This window comes from Acyrthosiphon pisum, chromosome A1, assembly GCF_005508785.2.
Source record: "Acyrthosiphon pisum isolate AL4f chromosome A1, pea_aphid_22Mar2018_4r6ur, whole genome shotgun sequence".
Classification (NCBI taxonomy): Eukaryota; Metazoa; Arthropoda; class Insecta; order Hemiptera; family Aphididae; genus Acyrthosiphon; species Acyrthosiphon pisum.
The window spans coordinates 155,570,010-155,592,606 of NC_042494.1; the positions used below are offsets into that span (position 1 = coordinate 155,570,010).

The 22,597-nt window shown below is 32.2% G+C and overlaps 1 protein-coding gene across 1 annotated transcript in view; it reads right to left on the reverse strand.

Annotated features, from left to right (window-relative positions):
* The window catches only part of LOC100571172, a 164,880-nt gene extending 144,391 nt beyond the window's left edge, over nucleotides 1–20,489 (reverse strand). The window contains exon 1 of the mRNA XM_029488644.1: nucleotides 20,007–20,489. The gene's annotated coding sequence lies outside the window, so the exon portion shown is untranslated. The remainder of the gene's footprint in view (nucleotides 1–20,006) is intronic.
* Between the last annotated feature and the right edge of the window lie 2,108 nt (nucleotides 20,490–22,597).

Sequence of the window (22,597 nt, forward strand, 5' to 3'; positions counted from 1 at the left end):
GCTGGCGTGGAAGAAAATCGAACCGCTGGCTCTTATACCCAGAACATTATTATGTTGTACACAGAATAAACTCGAAAAATCGGCGACGATTTCGAGCGTGTTTTCGTTTTAATTATTTCGCCCACATGTGACCCGCTAATGACACGTTTTTATAATAATAAAATGATACGTATATAATATTGAGTACAAGGCGATTTCTTTGTCACTAAACTGCTGCAGTATAGGTAGTAATTTTATTGGCAAAGTAACGAGTAGTTTTGAAAACATTTCTCAAGCGTTTAAAAATCTAATTTCAAAAGTATTTAATTGCACGATACGGTAATAGGGTATAGGTGAAAGCATTTAAATTTTGGACTTGAAAAATGTCGATCACACTATATAGCTGCTTTGCTCGTCCAACACTCTAAACGGATAAGCAATTGACTATAGGTACATATTATCACAATTCTCTGGTAAATATTACTATTCGGCTCATGATACTATTCATATTATAATCAAATAGTAATTTAAAATTTGTAAACGTAAAAAATTTTTTCTTTTCAAAACTATTGTGCGGAAATGATTTCAAATAAGGTATAGGTAGATGTGTAAAAATAAAGAAATGTTTTCGTAAATCCGAATTCACAGCGAAAGTCACGGTTTGCCGATAAAAGATTGGGCTTGCAAAATACACACTCCGTGTATATAGTATAACATTATGAAATACCTAGGTACGTTTTGGACCTCGAGGGTGTAATCATATTATAATAAGAGCAGCAGTCGCATTAATATAATATTATATATCATAATAACATCTCGAGACGTTTTTTTAACGGCAAATAAATCGAGAAATGTTCGTTTATCCGCGCCCGTCATGTCATGATATTATTATATGCACGTCGTCCGCATCGCTTTCGTTCCACCCTCCTCTCACCCCGTCCACCGATATCGTCGTAAATTGTCCAACGACGTGCGTTTCATATTTTTTTGACGAATACACGACGTTTTATCCGCAGCTATCTGTGCGAACGATTTCGTTGCCAACGCATACCAATAAGCGTATTATTTTCTAAAGATGTTATTTTTATTGCTTTATTATTATACATTTTTTTTTTTTAAGAAGCGAAACGGTTCAACCCCGAAAAGACCTCGTACAAAGTTTGAGAAAAAAAAAACGCTATATCCTTAATCGTAAAAAGTTATACCGATGGTTATTTTTTTTTTTTTTTCTTACTCGTTCGTATATACAACCAAACCGCTTAATTATTGCGAACGCTTTTCGATGGACTCGAACAGTTCATTTTTTTTTGTTTTTGTAATCTTTTAGCATGATTTACGTTCTTCTTTAAACTGTAAACGCCACTTTTAATCTCTGGAATTACAGAAAGTGACGGATTTTTCACTTTTACGTTCTATGCCGATACGTTTTATTCGCATTTACGTTTAATATAGATAGATATACTATCGCATATTCCTAAAATCGAAATCATTTCAAATTATTAGAGCATTAACTGCAATGTTTCAGTGTACGTAACAAAATAATAAGACGGCTGATTAAGTAGTATTTGATCAATAATAATAATAAGACCAAATTACCAATAAATCAACGAAATGTTATACGATTAAGATGTTTACTATATATCTGACAAAACGAATCAATAAATTATTATAACCGCTAATAATTGAACAAAAAGCATCATAATATTATATATTATAACATTATTTTATCCAGTTGCTGCGTACGGGACTTACTCCACTCCTATACATATAACTATAATATACTATAATATATGATATATAGTAGGTATATTACTTCACACGCAATATTTTCGGAATAATCTTAGCGTTGCGACGAGACATTGGTAAATCAATAAATATTGTTTAATGTTCGAAACAATTAGCAAAGGCCACATGGGCAAGAAGAGCCAATACGCACAGAATTATGAAATAATAATGAAATGTATACTGTAAGAAGTCCGCGGGTCTAATAAAATCTTAGCAGTATAGCTATGACAAAACTACACAGTTATAGCGACACATCAATCATACAATTGGCCAGGCACAAGCACATCTGCAGACTTAGCACATACTCACACAGACACTATATGGATATAGCTAAGACTATATCTAGTTCAGGGGATCGACTACATGGACTGTGGGAACGGCGTCACAGGAACAAATAGAGTAGAGGATTTGCACTATATAGTTGAGGCCCATCTTCAGACTTGATTCCACATAATCAGGACGAGCACCTCCACGCCAGAAATCTATAGAATCAACATTTTTGGACTTAGATTATTTCGATCAACGGCGTTTTTCGGTACTTAGAAAATATCCAGGCAATTGTATATTTTCCTACAGCTAGCAACCTATTCGTTGGTCTAGGTAGTCATTTTAGCTGGTAAATTATTACAACATCTTTGTGCAAGTATTAATAACCGGCAAAATACAGTCAACATTTCAATTAGTTTGCGTTTAGTGTTCAACCACCCATCATCCTATCCTGTCATCGTCTCCTGTAAGCGGGTGTACGCTACAAAATAAATAATACGTTTTTGAGACACGGAAAAATGTGTAATATGTTTTGAGATTATTGTTTTATATATAGTTACGTAAAAAATAATTTAAGAAAGTAACTTTTTTATTAAATTTATTTTTCGTCATATAAAAATGTAATAAAAAGGTTTTTGAACTTTTAATTTCAAAAAGCACATCGCATAGCGTTTGCTCGTTTGTTGCACCAGCTATTATTATAGTACACCCACACATAGGTACCTATATATATATATATATATATATGTGGTATATATATACATAGGTGTGTACCTATACACTTATAACAGTTCATACACAGCGCAGCAGTTATCGCTAGAACGACGGAGCATCATCAAATATTTTTGATAAAATTCTCGTTTGAACGTCATAATTAATAATAATATACTATATAATATAATAATAATTAAATGCAAACCTATATTGTAATACGCGTACATAGTATGAAAAACTAAATAAATAAGTTTTACGACGACGATTGGCATCGCATACCGAGATAACGCGTGATGACTTTTGCAAAGGGCCAGAGGTATTATTCACGCGCACGCGAGCCCGCCGTTTGCTACTCGTGAAATGAAACCGTTTGTGTTTTGTTCGTAGACATGCAATGCGTATTAGTTAATTACATCTCGTGAATTTATTATAAAAATATGATTGTGTTTGACGCGCGTTAAAAAAACGTCACAATAATATACCTATGTTATTGTAATAAAATTCCATTTGGGAATTATAGTAGGCACAATGTATAGTATTAGTTAGTTTTCGTACGTAATATAGACGACGACTGTGTATATGCGTATATAATTATACAATACATATAAATACCCATTATAGCTGTAAAGTTGGGCTCGTTATTTATATATACATATAGAATCTATATGCGTTAAATTACAACGTCTTGTTTGTTGTTGTTGTTGCGCACACGCACCCTTCCTGTTGTTACTGTCGCAATGTTATATATTATAATATTATTATGTTAATTTACCGGCCAGCAGGTCCACAGAACATCATAATAATATTGTAAAGGTACGCGCATAAGCGTCTAAATATGTGTAAGACCAATAAATTACAAATTAAAATAATGCGTTTTACTATTTTTTTTTTTTACTCATTAGGTTTGATTCTATACACTATCCTCTGTCGGTGACAAATTTTCTCGGAGGGCGATATGCGATATCGGATATGGACGATCGCCAGGGCCGGCGCAAGGGAAGTGCAACCAGTGCACCTGCACAGAGCCCCTCGCAAATGTAGGGCCTTACAGAAACGGAGCTCACTTCAGAGAATCTAATCATGACTGAACAATATTATTATAATTTTTAAAAGATTACATTTTTCAGTTAAAATAATAGTCCTATGACATCGGTTCCGTACGGTTATAGGTACGTGTAACCTAACCTTTATTTAAAATGTAATTTTATATTTCTACAAAAGTTTAAAAAATCTCAAACATTTTTAGCAATGTTTGATATACATTGAAGAGAATAAACAAAGTAAATCGTAATTAGACGCTGAATTGGTTACTTATACGGTCTAAAGCTTATCGTTACAAAATGCTGTCTGGGAATGATGTTTATTTTTAATTTTTAATTTTTTTGTCTATAGACAATTTTTTGGATAGTAAACTTTGTCCAAAAGTTACGTTCAGTTACTCAATGTCTCTATAGATTGGAAATTTACAAACTGTCCCTTTAAAAATGTTCAGGTACAGCATTTAAAACATCATATTATATCCAAGTCTGGGCATAAGCTAGTTAAAAAATTAAAGTTAAGTTCATTTTAACTTTTTGACTTAACTTTCTTAATTTTATTTTTAACTTAACTGATTTTTTTTTATATAAACTTAGTAAATAACTAGTTACTTTTAATCGTTTCAAGTTTCGTAAATTTATAAATAATGAAATACTAAATATAACAAAATGATTATAGATGATACTTATAGTACATAAACATTTGCTTTTTATTATTTTAAACCACATAGGTAACTAGTTGTTTATAAATTTAAATAAAAAAAAATAAAAAATAAAAAATCAACCTAAGTTTGAGGTGCCACCATTGGGTGACTTCCCCCTCCCATCAATCAAATCACATAAAAGTGATTACTTATTATATAATGTGTAAATACATATTGTAAATATAAAAATTTTTGTTCAATAAAAAAAAAACTTAAGTTAATAAGTTAATTGTAAATTTTCTTATACATTGTAACGCAACCAAATAAAAATTAAAATTAAGATGACTATTATCTTTAAACTTTTTAAATGTTTTCCATCAACTTAACTTAGCTCAATTAAAAATTAACATTAACTAGCCCAGGCTTGCATTTATCCACAGTGACAGTGCAACGTCAGTTTTAAAACATTTCATACATTTATTATATATAATATATTATATTATAATAATAATTTGTGTATAGGAATAATTCAACAAAATATTATTTTATATCATTTTGCACGGAACCCATCAGTTTGTAACGTCGGCCCTGGCGATCACACCAGATCCCACCGTCCTTACGAATCGTGTTTATTGTTTAGTCTCGAGACGTCTTTCCACTATAATAATATTACGTATATTAATTAATTGGGAAGTTAACAATAAACGATTGCAATAATTTTGTTTCCATACGAATTTTCTGCACGGGCGACCGCAAACACAGGACATTTTAGGATGATGTGCATGGATCTGTCAAGGGGGGGGGGAGGTGCTCAGATTGTACAACGCGTCTTCGACAGCAGTAGATACGCGATGAACTCATCAAAAATTCCAAAAACCGACTTCGAAATGCCATCGTGGGAATGCGTATTTACAATAGGACTGTATATAAATTTTGTTATAAAAATATGATATACCCCGAGGCCAAAGGGGCCCGTTTCTATCGGTCGCCACCGTCAGCACCGAATCTGAGACGTCGTTTACGAATAGACCACGGTGCGTGTATAAAATAATATTATTTCATCCCCCACTTGTTATATATATATAAACGTATATAGGCCCGACGGTATCTCTTTATGTGTACTGTGTACGAGGGTTTCGATAAATAAAATATATATATTTCGCGAAGACGTGTGTATGAGTGTAATAATACTCACCCGTATACTATATGATATTATATCGTACGTATAGGTATACGTATACTATATTATATGCGATAAACCTGCATGTGATAATAATAATACAATAATATATACGCCGCGGCGTTTTATAGAGATCACGTTTAAAGGCCAAGTCGTACCGCCGTCGCCGAATTTGATTTTCGGATAAAGAGAAGAGAAAAGAAAAAACGCGCACACGCCTTTTTAGAATATAGATCCAGAACGCTGAAAAATAAAGGAAATCCATTTTTCACGACGATGTCCTCCACGTTCGGTCTTCATCGTCCTCTTCTAGTTTTTTCTCTTCTTCTTCTTCTTCTTCTCCTACTTCTCCCTCTTCTTCTACTTCTACCTCTCGTATTTACCTCTACTCGCGCAAAAAAACATTTACGTTCAAACGTGTATAGGTATACGCACTTTGGTATGCGTCGGGCACTACGTCGGAGAGCCATTAACATTTATTGCGGGCGATTTTTCTCGAAGGGGCATTATTATTATACACACCGCCGATATATATTATATAGGTATTCGTTTATAAATCCCCGTGTCGAGTACATTTTTAACATTCGACGTACACACACGAAAATCTGTCTCTATTTTTTTTTATATATAATCTTCAGTCAACCACATTTATTATTAGTGCCTTTATATGATACAACCTGCACGTGCCCAAGGGCGCCCGCAGATATATAAGGCCTAGGGGGGGAGGGGGAATGTATAAAATCTCTGATAACATAGCACATACTATTTTTTTTTTGTTTTTACAAGTGATAATATGATTATTAATATTAACTAAAATAGAGGAATGGCCGAGGCCCCCCTACAACCCCCTACTAACGCCAATGTGCGTACCACGTCTGATCAGTTGGGGACAAAACAATCACCGGGGGTAAACTATTTTTGTGTGGGCTGTACTACCCTCGTTTAAACCGAGGGTGAATCTTTTTTTTTTCTACTAAAAGTGTACGTCGCGGCCGTTTTCCACTAATACTGGCTTCCGCCAGATGATATTATAATTTATATTTGATAGATATACTGGCCACGTTTCCACAAAAATAACTATTAAAAGTTATTGTAGACTATATAGAGTAAGTTTGTTATAAATGCAAATTATTATTTACTTATTATATTGTGTACATTTTGTACCATCTTTATTATGTCTACCAACTAACGATTTCAGTAGCGATGTACAATGCCATTATTATTGCTTAGTTATTATTCTTATAATAAAATCATATATTCATATAAAAAAGATTTTATTTAATTGTATAATAACATTATATAGGTACTATTTTTTGAATATTTTATAGTTTTTTAAATAAACTTACAATACAAAAGTTTTTTTGTAATATATAAATTGCATTGTTTTAGAAATTGAATATACTAAATAAAATTATATTGTAAGAATAATACTAAGCAATAATGATAGCCGTGTGTACCGCTACTGAAGTCGTGAGTCAGTACTTGATCTCAGTAACTTGATGTTGATGTCAACATAAATACAGATGGTAAAAAAATTGTAAAAAATAAACGATAGTAATCAACAACGTTTATTAGTCTTTATATACAACCTGCGCGCGTGCCACGTCTGAGAGACAAAACCCTTACTGGTTGGTTAGGGTATAAAAATAGGGCAAAAAAAATAGAATATCACTTGGTTCAGAATCTAAAAATTTGAATAGAACAATTAATATATCTACGTGGCGTTTACAAAGCACAAATGTGTCACCTATTACACTTATATATAGAAGGAAACTTCGGGAAATAGAAACCGCGCCGAAGTGACATACATTGTGTATAAGTTCATGCGACTATGCGAGTAAGTTATTTCGATGTAAATGTGAAGCGAACAAATATAATAATAGTATTGTATACGTTCTTACAATAATACTACCTGAATATCTCGTCTTCGCCCGTGTGCAGTTTTTGTATAAATGATTGTTTTTTTTTTTTTTTTTTTAATAGTACCGATCATATTATTATGAGACTATCACGACGGAGAAAATAGCTGAAACCGTAATCGTTTCACTCGTTTTGTTTTCATTAAGTGGAAGGAATAGAGATCAGTTCCGAAATAATCGACAACGCTTTTCCTGGCTGAAAAACTAGTTAGTCGTGAAAAGTTTCGTACGGCGACATCAATAAAATATCGATAAACCGGTCTAAACGGTACTTTGAATAAGAGTTTGGTCGATTGTTGATTTTTCCAAATAGTATCTACTTATAAGGTAGTTTCATTAAACGCGCAGGGGAAAACTACAGACAACCGAAGATATTTTTCGGAGAAGCGCAATCAAGCGCAGTGTGTATAAAATAATATAATTCGGTTTACTACGGTTTTTTTTTTTTTTTCATTTTTCCGTTCCCAAAAACGTATAACAATTTATTGCACATTTATTTTTTTTTTTATAACAATTTCGCTTTGGCTTGTTACAGCTCCCGTCGTACTATATATATCAAACCTATGTACTATATGTATATGTATATATATATATACACACACACACACACAATACGCACAACCGTATTATTTTTTATTGGACGTTTTCGTAGTAAAATATTCATCTATGCGATTTACTTTTCATTTCAAGGAAATTGTGGAAGACGTCCTAAATTTACTCGGTCACTATAATCTTATATAATATAATATAAATAAGTACATGTATATTTCAAGTTTTGGATTTTTTCGTTGAAAATATAACTTGTTCAGACAGTCCACGCGCGACTTGAAATATAAAAAAAAATTAAAATATGACATAATCGTGGTACAATATACAGTGGAAATCGTTTATAATGACGTTAAAGTGGCCATGGAAAATACGTTATAACTTATAATAATATTTAAATCACAAATTGTTAACTCAAATAATTATGTAGATATATTATGAAAACATAAAGTGTATTTTCATTGCATACCATTATTATTTATTACACATTAAAAAAAGAATCTGTCATTTTTGTTTTTAACATGTTTTTTTTTATAAAAATCATGTTGATTGCTTTTTTTAACTTCTTTCAAAGTTTGCTTTTGATCTCTTATAGCATTAATAACCAAATAATTTGACAATATTTTTGTGTTTTACATTATCTTGATATTTATTATTTTCATAAACCTTTGATATTAACTAACAGTTACAAGACTTTTAAGATGACTTACAGGTGTCTGGACCAATTTCTTTTAACACGACGATGGTTGTTTTTAGGCTGCAGAGACAGGGAAGACGGGTAAAGACAATTAATGAGAGTGTTGAAGTTGTTTCATAATTTTGGGAGCAATTTTTCATAGTGGTTTTCTGCAAGTTCGTCAACCGTTTGAATAATATGTAATACAATATAGAACCTATGACGATGTGGTGTAAATTTTTAAGAAAAAACACGAGTTTGTTATCCCGCAGCTTTCTATTAATTTTCCCAGACATATCGCGCGCGTAGATAATATTAATAACGTTAATTAATTAATTTAAGAAAAATGAATTATTATCGACCATGACGTATACACTATATATATTTTAATGAGCGTAATAATTCATTGTACCTCTCTACTATATATGTATAATATAATCACGCATACACACATTAACCACAATGTACAGTGTATTCGTAACCGCGAGAACATCGTAAAAAGTCGTTTTCTAAACATATTATTTTTATGCTCGTCTTAAACGCCATTCAGAATAATATTTTAAATAGAATACGTCTGCGGTGGTCATGCCAGTGATATAAAATAATTTAATATAATAAATAATATTAATAACACTATATCAGTACGAGTTGATTCCCGATTACCTGTTTATCTGCACTGATACCGTTGATGTGATTCCCGGGTCATCAAGAAGTATGTACGAGTTGATTCCCTGGTCATTATATATTATTTTCAATATTTAACCAAATATTTAGCCTATTAGCCTAACCCAAGAAAATCCATAAGGAGGTTGGTTGACAAGTTTTTCAAAAATGTTTTTCTTTTAAGTTTTTCATATTTAAAAAATTATTAGTAAAAAAATATCTGTTGGTGAAAAATTATTATTAAAAAAGCAGATAAGTGGATGTCGCTCTGCTGTACAGTAGATTACAGTAGATTACTAGTGGGTCATTGTATAATGGTTGTATTAGACTTGAATTCAATGATATAATATCATTGTATAAGAAAAACGGTTCTGAGCGGAGACGGTTTGTCAGTCTGGATATTTTATATTTTGTTATTATTTATTTTATCATGTAAGTTGAATTAATATTAAAATATTATAATTTTTTATTCGTTTCTATGGTGATAAACAAAGCGTTAGAAATTAAAATCTCATTTTTAGCGTTTTTTTCGTAAATTTCCGTTGGTTTTTCCCGTGGTAAAAAATTATTATTAAAAAAATGTAGTAAGTCGGTAAAAATATATAAAACATTGTTTTTAAAAATTGGTGTCTGGTAATGAGATTACCAGTATACCGTGACATACAATGACCCAGGAATAAACTCGTACATACCTCTTGATGACCCGGGAATCAACTAATACATAAAGTAGGTCTCGGGAATCAACTCACCTACTGCAGTTTAGAATATATACATTTTACTCGCGCGTTCTAGATGGTTCCACCTACCCCCTCCCCCCACCCTATGCAGGGGCGTTCTTGCACATTTCGAGTGACAAAAGTGGTGAGGATCGCGTAAAAACCGACATAACAGTATAACACCACCATTTTTATCACACGAAATTTGTATTTTGAAAAAAAGTGGCTCATTCCGAATAAACTCAATATTTGCGTCATGTGAAAGCTTATTTTCCACAATGAATTATTATTTCAAATCAAAACGGAGTAATAATACATTGTTGGACGAAACTAAATAATGCTGCTTGTCTTTCAATAAACCACATTTTAAGACTGACAAAATATACATAGATAACTGATGGTTTAATACCTCTATCACTTTGTGAAAAAAACGTGTTTTAAACATTTTGGCACCCCTGCTATAAAACTAGGTATACCGTACACACATATGTGTTGTGGTAAACTAGTCCGTTCTCTGTACGTCGTTGCCGTTTCGAAAATGCTGAAAACAAGTTTAACACCGCCGACAACGACGTAGGTATGTATTGTGTATATACGTATTGTATATGTGTGTGTGCACGTTTTGTTGTTAGGTACATTTTTTGTTGAAATTATATATTGTGTGCGAGTGGTTAAAAAATTATATTAAAGAGAAGAAAAAAAAGATATTGTGTGGTTTAGAATAAGAATTTTTTTTTGTGTGTTTTGTTTTGTTCGTTACGTGTTTTATTTCTTTTTTATGACTGTCAACGACCTCCACGAAAAAAATAAATTAGTAGCAATTATTACGACATATTATATTATATTATATTAGTACGACACGGAGTATACGTGTATACGAAAACGGGGAAAACGAACTCGTGACTTGGTGGAAATTTAATATAAAATTCGTATTGTTGTGTGACCGTTCAAAGCGCATTGCGTGCGAGAAGAGAGAGAGGGGGGAAAACTCGTCGGAAACGCATAGAATGAATTTTTATTCCGTTTCGTTTTGTATTTTTCTAAATATATATATATATATATATAATATACACGACTGAAAATCACAAATTTTTATTCTCCGTGCACGCCATCGTATAATGTTTACTCGGCGAGTATTTTTCGACAACAGTTGTGATACAAAGATAATCAAAAAATCGATAGCACTCGGACCATCTCCGCCGTTGTGTCGTACGATATTCGCACAAATATAATAATATAACAATTGATTCGGTTTTTATGTTTTTAATTTGCTCAATGACGATGTATGTTGTTCAATTTCATATTCATTCTTCTGAGAATGCATAAAAATCAAATTTTGTATCGAATGAGTGTAGGTACCTGTACATTTCAAACAACCTGATCATTGCTATCTACCAAATATTTCGAAATTCGATAATATAATTTATGCATCGAAATTATTCTCGAAAATATATTCTGCTGCGGGATATGAAATTAAAATCTATGTTTCTACTCTTTATTAAAAGATAGTAAAAAAAACTCACATTCATAATGATAAAAAATACAACTGATATTTTTGTAATATTTTTTTTTTTAATGCCAAATAAAGCGAACAAAATATTTACAAAAACTTAAATACTTTTCGAGATGGCGAGTGTTATCACCGTTGAAAGAAGCACCCTGTACAAAAATGTACTTCGAGCATACAAATTAAAATATTTGGAATTTATTACGAGGCTTTCCCATTAAAACCATATTATTATACGACGTCATTTTTCTTCGTTTGTCCACCATTCGGTTTTCGGGCCGTCATAGAATAATATTATTTATTTTGCGCTTCTTATAATCTCAACCAATTATACGCACTATTCGTTAGATTTCCTTTTATTATATATCGTGTCGTTTTTAAGCCGCGCGTATTCTGTTTTAACGCGAATACAAACTATACATCGGTGATTTACGAGATTTATATTGGAAGACTCCATGTACGTAAAGTACCCATCCACTGTATATATAGTGGCTCGGCGAGAAGGGGGTAATCGAGATGTGGTCGTCTCTGAGTTTTCAAAGGGGTGGCGGGTGGATGGGTAATGGCCAGTATTGGGTAATAATTTACTATTATCTAGTATTTTAGTATTTATTACGACAGGCAGGTAGTTAAAAATATGACGGTAAATGCCTTTAACGGTGTTTTTGACGGGCGGGTGGATGGGTGGAATATTAGACTCGCCTCTGAAGAATTTCAAGTCCACCACGCCAAAGCGAGTGGACATTTCATGTTATTCACAGTTACTTGTTTTCGAATCTGCATGCGTGGAAGGCCAGCGGGAAATCTGACTAATATGATAATCCAATGAGTAATGATTTCTAGATACAACGGAACGTCGACCGATGAGACTACGAGAGCAGCTGGCTATAATATGCTGTTTGATTGATGGTGAGAAAAAGCGAATAAAAACCATTTGTCGTAAGTTGACGCGGCGAAGAGAAAAAAAAACAGAACAAGTGATAATAAATTTCAATAAATAAAACGTTTATTAAAAAAAAAAAAAACTAAAAAATCAAAACAAATAATAATATACGCGCGAGCATCGGCGGCGGCCATCCCGCGGAGTCAAAGTATATGCACCGTGATGTGCCTTTTCTGCAGATTACATCAAAAGTTATAAACATGCGTAGCATTACGTCATGATTTCCATTAAATGTATTTCTTCTCTTATATCAAGTTTGATGGATTGTTAAAAATGTTGCGCAAAGTTATGGAAAAAAACCCTCCGACCTTTCGATGTGTCCCGTCCACAATCGTCACCCATCACGCGCAGTGCTACAACTACAGCGAGAGCGATGGGGTGGATATGTATTTTAATAATTTTTTTTCGATGCACCCTCACCACTTTCAGGCGCCGCCGGTGCGCACATTGTAGAATTTTAGGCGAAAGGCAGCGAGCTGCCTTAAATATAATACCCAGGTCCTACCTATGAGTATGTCTACGCCGGAACAGTAGGTATATATATTATTATATGTACGAGACGTTAAAATAATTTTACGGCGGTGTGTATTATATTCTTATGGCTACGATGATATTATCGCCACTTAGAATTATTTATGAGCTCTTTAATCCTTCCGCGAGCTCTGCTCCATAGTGTAGTATATAATATCTTCGATATACGCGTAACGCAATACATAACATATTATCATTATGAATACAATGATTTAATATGTTGATATAGATAGGTATCAATGGCCAGAGTGACAGAGTGGCGGAGTGCGGTGTGATTTAAATTTATCTCCGAGTGAGTTACACCTATACCTACCTCCGAATAGTAAGTAAAGTTGTTGGTTACCGACGTTTTCGCTGTTGTCCTATAGATAATAATAGTCTATTTTCCAAACGGTTTAATTAACAATTTACTGTAGTAGGCACGATGGTGTTGTGCACGCCAGCGTAATAGAACGCGTTCTTCTGCAGATCGTATTGAGTTTTTGTGGACATTTCATAGAAGTTTGACTTATTTTTAAATTTGAAGCCGCAGTTGCTCCTTCGACAGGTTGGTTAATGTATATTACGTCAAACTAATACATTTAGAGCTAGGATTTTAATACCCTAAAATCCAAAAAATGTTATCATTCCCTAAAAATTCTGAATAATGCATCAATTTTATCGAAAATTTTAATAATTTCGATATAAATTCGATTTAAATGAACGTAGGTATACATTTTAAAGGATTGCAAAAAAGTTTTACAGATAGAAACAATCGTTCTGGGTTTCTTTACTCTAGAAGTACAATTATTTCCATAAATTATTATTATTAATTCTCGTGGGTTTGGATTATATATTTATTTACCTGCCTATAGCTATAGTTTGTTCAATTTATATAAAAATCATGAAAAATCACAAAATAAAATTTCAAATTCAAATTTTGGATTCAAAAACCCTAGAATACTCTAAAAAATGAAAAAAAAAAATACCCTTAAAATTTAAAATCGGCAAAAAAAGCAAAAATAAAACTTCTTGTTCTGATTCAAAAATATATGAAACACGTGTGTTATAACACGTGCATCGCATTGGTAGATTCGGAAACCCAATGCAAAATCCATCAAAAATCCAGGCTTATATTTATAATATTTTCACCTCGAAACGGATTACCTATGGCGGAGATAATCGAACGGTTATCTGTTTAATTTTTAAAATTCATGTTCATCGCATATTATGATAGTACATCGTAGGTTACAATAGGTTGACGCGTATATAATTTAAACATTAAATTTATGTCGACCACTCGTACAAACTCGCACGTCTCGTATTTTATGTGACTATATTATATTTTTATTGTTGTCCACGATGGTCTACCGTGATATTATTTGAATTTTAATGATGTCCATAAGTTTGAACGAGGCGGAAAAAAACAATAATCTGCGCACAGTGCGCGCGGGTAATACGCCGGCGTTCAATAAAAAATAAAATGTTTAAAATGCTAAATAAATACGGTAGGTACGCGCCGGGGAACGTTTAAGATTTAATTATGGAAAAACAAAAACCGTTTGTTTGGAGTTTATATATGTATATAGGTACTTGATTTACAGTGATACATATTTTCTTCCTTGAACAAAAGCTCTTTTGATATTTTTCGGAGATCGAAATATGATAATATTGTGCACGCACTCGTCGTACCCGAGCACCCGAAACGGATATTATGTATATAGGACGTGTATTTGTTTCGCTTGCGTACTCTTCGTTCCAGAACTATATTGTATTTCGTAAGCCAACAACGCGTATCGAATTTAACTACGGATGATTTAAGTCTTATTCGATTCAAAAGCCGAAAAACACCAGATTTCTGAACAGTTCCTGTGGTATTTTTTCAGTTTCGGCGCTCCCACATATTATAAACAACAATATATAATATGTATTATGTTTTAATTTAGAATTCAATAATATGTACACAATATCGTATTATGTTACACATATTGAGTACATCGCATACTATAATATAATGTGCATAAGTGTACATGAAAATTTGATATATCGTCGTTGGTTTCTATGTGTACACGTGATTATTCAAAGGTTTAACTTGTTGAAAAGTTAATTTTTTTAAACTTTTTACCTCAACTAGTTAATTATTTTTGTTTTTAACTTATTAGCTTGTTCAGTTGAAATGTCTATAGTTGTAACTTAACTTTTTTATAGTTAATTATTATTGTCGTGCAGTTAAGTTAATTTCCTTTTCGTGTCATGTGTCATCGCATTTATGCGTATATATATATATATATTATGTTGATATTATTATGATGTTTTCGGATAAAAAGTTTCATTCGCACAAGCTGCCTCGCGGGTACGACGACACTATAACGAGTAGTTTGTAATATTAAATACATAAAATAATATAATATATATATATATATATATGAAAATATAATAATAATCTTTGTATCTATACAAGTGGTGGTCAAACGGTGGGGGGATGAGCGGGATAGATCCCCCATGACCTTCTTTTCAATGTGCAAGCCCTGATAACCATAAATTATATTTTTAATACCTAATCAAATTGTATGCCATACCCCCTTGACAAAATCATTTGACTGCCACCGATCTATACGCCTATATGAAAATATATAATAATCTTTGTGTATAATGTATGCATACCTATTTATTAAATCAATTTTTTTTTTTTGATCTTATAAGCTTCAACTACAGCTTTTTAATTAGGTATTATTTACATGTTTAATATATTATGTGTATATATTTTTTTAATTATCTTCGATAGAATAATATTGTTAACTGCGTTTGAGTGACAGTATGATTAGATTTGTGTAGGTGGTGTGAAAGTGGTACCGTGGGATAGGAAGGGTATTTTTCTGGTGGTGAAAAAGCGATATCCAAATAATATATTTTATAATTTCTATAATCGTTTTCGAGTACTCTCGGTCGGAGAAAACCGTTGGGCTTAACTTAAAATACGGCGATGGATTTGCTGGTTATGACAACAATATAATATATATATATATATCGCACGATTTTCGTAGAATCCAAAGACGGAATATTTTGATAGCTCAAAGGAATTTTAGTAGATAATAATAATAAACAACTGAATATTATTTTTAAGATTTTCCTTAGTTTGTTTTTCATCTCTCCCGTTATAACCATTAAATGTTAAGTTGAATATGCGTTTCGGGGCCAATGAAATTGTATTATTTTATACTACATCGAATAATATATATAAATATAAATATAAACAAGCAAACAGACGTTGAAAAAATGCTACGAGCCGTCGCCTGAAACGGTTATTAACATTTGTATAGTTATCTTTTTTCTTGGTTTCCTCGCTAACTAAGACTCGAGGGATGATTTTACGTAAATAAAATTTAACGCTATTACGACTATTTTCAATCTAAAAAAAACTTAAACAAACGTTTACTTAATATCTTAGTGCTCCGGAACATCCTTAGTCGTAAGGATTGATTCCTTTACAGGGAAATATTTATTATACCTATATTAAATTTCAAATAGTTAATACGCCATTCAATCGTTACAAACTTTAATGAATAATTAATTCGTTAAAAACTCGTAATTAAACGATTTAAACAGTGAATAAATGTTAATAAATGATTTAATCTATTTCATAAATGAAACATTTTTTTTATATTATATACTTGCTTTAATTTTGCCCAGGCTTAAACGAGCAAGGTGGAAGAATACGGCGTTCAAAGTAAACAGCTTAAATAACTATACAACGATTATAAACGTATATAATATGTATATAGTCTAGACTGTAAACTATATTATTATTACAGTTGAGTTTTATACTCGTCAGTTGTTTAAATAGTTTATATTTTATAAATATTTATTTAACATAAAATAAATATAGGTATAGGTAGTTCAGAAGAACCATTAAAAGAATTTAAGCAAGCATACAATTTTATTTTGTAATAATATGTTTTAAAACATTATAATATTGTATTAAATAGTTTATTTAAAAAAAGTTTTTGTTATGGTTGTGTTGCGCTCCAAAACATAATATTGTACTTAAATACTATATATAAATATATATACTATAAGTATAATATTATAATATACTTGTAAGTAAAACTACACGATGTTCTTTATTAGATCTTAAAATTAACTAAATTCGTATGCTGCACCGTCGAGGTAAGTAACAATAAAATATGGTCTTAAAATTTGCGCTGAAGTCTGAAGGCGTTTTCATTAGTAGGGAAAATTCAGAACGAAATTCTTATTTTGTAAGATTCTATTCATTATACTGCTTTATTTTGAGTGTTCCGTTTTAGAAACAAACAGATGTAAACAACAATAAAAACCGAAGAAAAGGTCCTACAATTCGCCGTAAATAATTTATTATTTTCCCACAACTTTTAAAAAATACTGGTAATTTTTTAAAAGCACTTTACTGTAGGATAAGATTAAATATGTTTAATGTCTCATTGTTAATATTTTCATTTCGAAACGCGGGCATGATAAAAACTATACATCATATGTATGCACACGTATAATTTGAAACCGATCGTAATAATTGATCGCTTGTCTTAATCGGTCGAATACTCAAATATGTATACCTACGTACGAAAAGTTTCGTATTATTCTATGTAGGTATACCTACTCGTTACCTTGTTTTAGAAATAACCTGTTGTGTTATTGTAAGCAATCGCGTTGCAAGACTCACTAAACGTGCAAATACGCGCAAATTCAATATTATTATCGTCTTTACATTTTGGCTAACTTACACGGTGAGTGCGTGCATTTTTAAGTACCTGCCCAGCCAAAACGAATGTATTTTATTCCTCTATATTATCTCCACAATCGATGTTTTGATCCAATATAATAACGATTATTGGCAAATCGTAAATACATTTAATAGGTATCTAAGGTTTTAAAACGACGAGTCACGAAACTCAATATTTATAACTTTAGGTATAATATAGTGTTCGACTCGTCGTCAGTGCTGAGACTCTATTAAAAGATACCCTCGTCAAGACAAATACATTGGCAAAATAGATAATCAATTTAAAAACTCATCTGAGATGAAAGATTTACTTTTCCAGATAGTCTCAATACCTACTCGTAATGAACACTTTAATTTTGTATCCATCGACAACCATTGTTGATAATTGCTCATGACAGATTCACGATACTAATTGTACTAAGATCGGTTTATTATAAATTTTATAGTAAAACATTTAAACATATTTTATATTGTTAACTTAATTTCGTTTCTCTGAAATCTCATTAAATATTAAGATAATAAATTTTATTTTATATTGCATATCGGTCGTATTGCATATCATTTAGCCATTCACCACGATCACCATTTATAATAATGTATTTGTTATAAAATACGTTTTTCATAAAATGTTACCAATGATAATATTATTATATTATTCTATTTTTCTAACCTAATGCCCATAGTTTCTAGACAATTTTTTTTGTTAGTTATTTAAACTGAACACTGCTAGTTGTGTATTCTGTACAGGGCTGTGCTAGGCCTTGGGACTAAATGTTACCACCCCTCATTTATCGCTGTACTGATATCATATTATGCACAATATGCAATAGACATCCTCCACTGCAATGGTCCCGCGATCTTTATCCTATATGGCATAGTTTCGAGCAACGATTAACTACAACTAGTTAATGCTTATTCAAGCGTTTTACTAAATGCACGTCATATTATACAATATCTTCTACAGATTATGAAAAAAAAACGAATTCAAAACCTAGGGTGGCTAGTGGCTAGTGGTAGATAGTCAGATAGATACATACTATAATTGCATTAATATTGTACAGTGGATTTCGCTTGACACGTCGGGACCAAACTCATTTGCCCACATTAAGCGGTTGATCATGTAAACCGAAATTAGTTACCTAGGTAGTATACATTGGAATTGGTACCAGACCATCTGGTCCATTTTGCCCACATTAGGCGGAATCCACTGTATTTCATAACCAAATATATTGCATTGTTCCGTACTTATTTGGTTTAAATTAATAGGTAGGTACAGTGGTTTCGGTGGTTCAAATGATGAGTCTTCACAAATTACACGTCATTGTCAATGATAGTAAAATATTTAATAAATCATGTGTAGGTATTTTGGAGTCGGTAGCATCGCGTGTCTCTTCATTTTTTCGCGTCCAATAATCCCCTCGAGCTCAAGATTCAACCGTATTAGGTACCTACGAGGCGCATATATTAAAATCATAATTTAATATGTTATATTTAATAAAATATAATTTCAACTTCTAAGACTAAATTGGTCCAACACTTAGGAACAACAATTTCCTACAATTGCATCACGTAATAATACATAATATGTTTGGGCGATGAAAATTAAAATACCACACACCTATTAGCCAGAAACCAAAAAATTAAAATATTTTCCAAGACAATTGGTAAGTATAATAGCGATGATAATTTTATTTTAATCAAGGACATCATTTGTGAATTGCATCCCTTGGATGCTTTTTATATTTACAGATTTTTTGTATTGAAATTGTTAAACGATTTTCCAACTAGTGACAGTTTTAGACATTTACAAAGATAAATGGGATCATTTTTGGATTCCGATTCTCCTATTATCTAATGATTTAACAATCTTAAACATTATGTCTTCTGCATTCCATTTTGCTTAATAATTTTTAATTTAAAAATATTTTTGCGTTATGTATGTAGCATGTCCTACCTACTCGTTTTCATTTTGCATTAAACAAAAATTATTAGAATTTGGTTAATATGTTTAATAATAATTTTTAAATCTCAGAGTGCAGGTGTTTGTATCTATCATGGGTGGCTCTCATTATGGTTGGCTTTTTTTTTGTATTCCGCAAAACAATTTCGAAACGACGCCCCTGAATTTATAATAATAATAATAATAATAATAAACGTGTACCTATAATATCGTTAATATTGAACGACGTTCTTGTGCAGCATCGTCCGCGGGTATTAGATGGGTAGGCACCTATCTCGCGAAGCAGTGTCCGGACTTCCGACGGTGGGTTTGACGACGACACGTCATCCGCGCGCCGAAAATAATATGACGACTTTTGCAGCAGTAGTTTCACGCCGGCCGAGTGTTTCCCTGTTTAGACGAAACCGCGCACAGTATAAACAGTTTATTTAATTTATATTCAAGACACGACCGCGACGGAGATGACGACGACGACGACGATGACTGACGACGACGATGACCTACGACGACGATGATGTATCGATATAATCGTAAATCGCGTATATTCAATATCGAAACAAATGCCTACGAGTGTCGTGAGTGTACCTGTGTCGTGACTCGTGACGGACGCCGACCGAACTGTACGACCACGTTAGACGGACTGATCGCGCCGGAGCTTTCGGCCGAGGTTCGAAGTCGTCGCCGACGCCACCACCGCCACTGGTTACCGGTGGCGTGCCAAGCGCACGCGACGCCCTGCGCTTTCCGCGGACAAGTGTATTTTCTAATGATATGTGCCGGACGTCTGTGGACGCATGGCCCGTCTAGCCGGACGCGAAAATAAATTTTCTGTCAATATGTCACTGTGTAGCTCACAGTCAGAATATTTTAAGCCCTCCGCCGACTTGAGGTCGTTTTCGGTTCTGACGTTTCAGCTAACGATGGTTAATCCTTATTATTAAGCCTCTAAGGTTAAGTCAATTTTCAGCCTTTGATCGCACCATGCGTTTGGTCAGTTACCGGTTATCGGGAACCGATGGGTAATTAAACCACGACACCCGAAATAAAAGTATTTGATTAAACGGAAAACGGATTATTGCGATCAAATATTAAACCGATCCTCTGCAACCGCCACATGTTGAGGTTGTTGTTTCTCGATACCGATCGCGGTGTACGTTATCATATAGCACACACGTTTCAATATAACCGATCCCTGCAATGTGCGAATCGTAGGTCGTCGATTTGAAAAAAAAAAACATTAAAAAAATATATTGTCTTTTAATAATATACATTTTGAAAAAATAAATATTTAAATTATTTTAGTAGGTGTAAAAATAATAACTATTGCTAACTGTGTACATTAAATATTAATGTCTGTCGCAGAAAAATTAAAATTCGTAAGTTCAAAACTGTCCGTGCATTCGGAATAATGAGTTCAAATGGATAATAAGCAATAAAGATTAAAACAAATCATGTTGGTGTTAAGTGACGGAATGTTTGCACGCAGAGATATGGTTCAATTTCTCTGAAACTGAAAAAGAATCTAAACGTAATATTATAACAAACCGTTTTACTTATTAATTAAGTACCTATTGTATAATAATATTATAATATACCTACTATTATAAATAATTAAATTTATTATAGGTACTATTGTCGTAATTTGTTTTTTATAGTATTATGTTGTTATAATATATTATTATTTATTATTTATTTATCCACACTCAGTTGGTAATTGGTTATTGGTATAAATAACATACACGCGAAACGCGAGCCACATGTCGATATTCATCTTATCACGTTAGAAAATAATTATATAACACAAATAAAATAGTGAGTACTGTGCGTTGTTTCGAGACGGCCGTAGTTAGAGTAGTTATACCACGTAGAGGTGTTATTTAATATTTATTATCGACCGACGACTAAAGTTCAGCGTACCTATATATATTTCATACATTTTTATGATTTCACAACGGTTTATAAAAACACATTTATTAATTTATCACCAAGCACTGAAAAGTGCATTAAATTCATAACCGTTTTCAAAAACTCGTGGAATTATTAACAGGGACGTACAACTAATACATTTGTGTATTATTATTTTTTATATTTTACATAAAAAATAAATACCATACTAACAGCACTAACTTATATTTAGGTATTTTATTTTAAATTTTTTATAGACTTGTGTATTAAATTTAAATAATATACACCGCCGAAATTAATAATAATTAATACAAATGAAATTAAGACCGTATACTCAGAACCAACTTTCCTAAGGTGGGAGGGAGGCCTGTACAATGTTATCATCTCAGTATATTAAACATTTTTCGTTTTTTGTATATTATACGTATTCCTTAAATTACGTTTTATTTCGTATCACGCTAAGCTTTATCATAATAATATTATTATACATATGTTTAAGTCACATGAATCGTATACTCTCGTCATTGACTGGTCACAGCCATGGGAAGAGTGTTCGAGAATACGCGTCTTTATTCTTTAAAAATATTTATATAAATTTATATAACAAATTACATGAAAATCAAATGAATAATATACAGGACCAACCTGATGCTCACACTCTTTTTTCTTCAATAATGCAGTTTTTCAAAATCTAATTTTTTGAATTTTTATATAATATACTTTAAGACCTTATTTTCAAATTTTTGAGATTCTTATTCTACTATAAATTGTACAGTAGATAATTTTTCTGACATATTTTAAAATTCGTACTAGTAGTAGTTAAGTTATTTAACTCCGTGTTCTAATCAAGCCGCCCGGATTAATGGGGACAGGGGGGGCCATGGCCC